The sequence below is a fragment of the Watersipora subatra genome, chromosome 1 (genome assembly GCF_963576615.1).
Source record: "Watersipora subatra chromosome 1, tzWatSuba1.1, whole genome shotgun sequence".
Taxonomy (NCBI): domain Eukaryota; kingdom Metazoa; phylum Bryozoa; class Gymnolaemata; order Cheilostomatida; family Watersiporidae; genus Watersipora; species Watersipora subatra.
In genome coordinates, this window is record NC_088708.1 from 61,651,203 (window position 1) to 61,651,547 (window position 345).

The following is a 345-nucleotide window of genomic DNA, read 5'->3' on the forward strand; positions in this document are numbered from 1 at the left end:
GATCGCATGACGGGTGTTTTTATCTTCTGAAAGGGTTTTATGTTCTTTTACAGTCAATATCATTGCTGAAAAGATAAATATTACAAGTAAATGTTGTAAATAGATGTGGTTTTAAAACACTGTCGGTTAACATTTCAAAACTACCAACCAGCAGTTATGCCTCCTATGTCATTAGTTGTTCTTTCTCACTAATACACATTTCTAGACTGCGCTCCACAAGGAACATACATGTACACATACAGATATCAGCCATCCATTGTTATCAACTTTATTCAGTTGGTGTAGCCATCACAGCCAAAGTAAACAGTTGGAATAAAATGTTTGAAAATAACAGTAAAGGGGTTA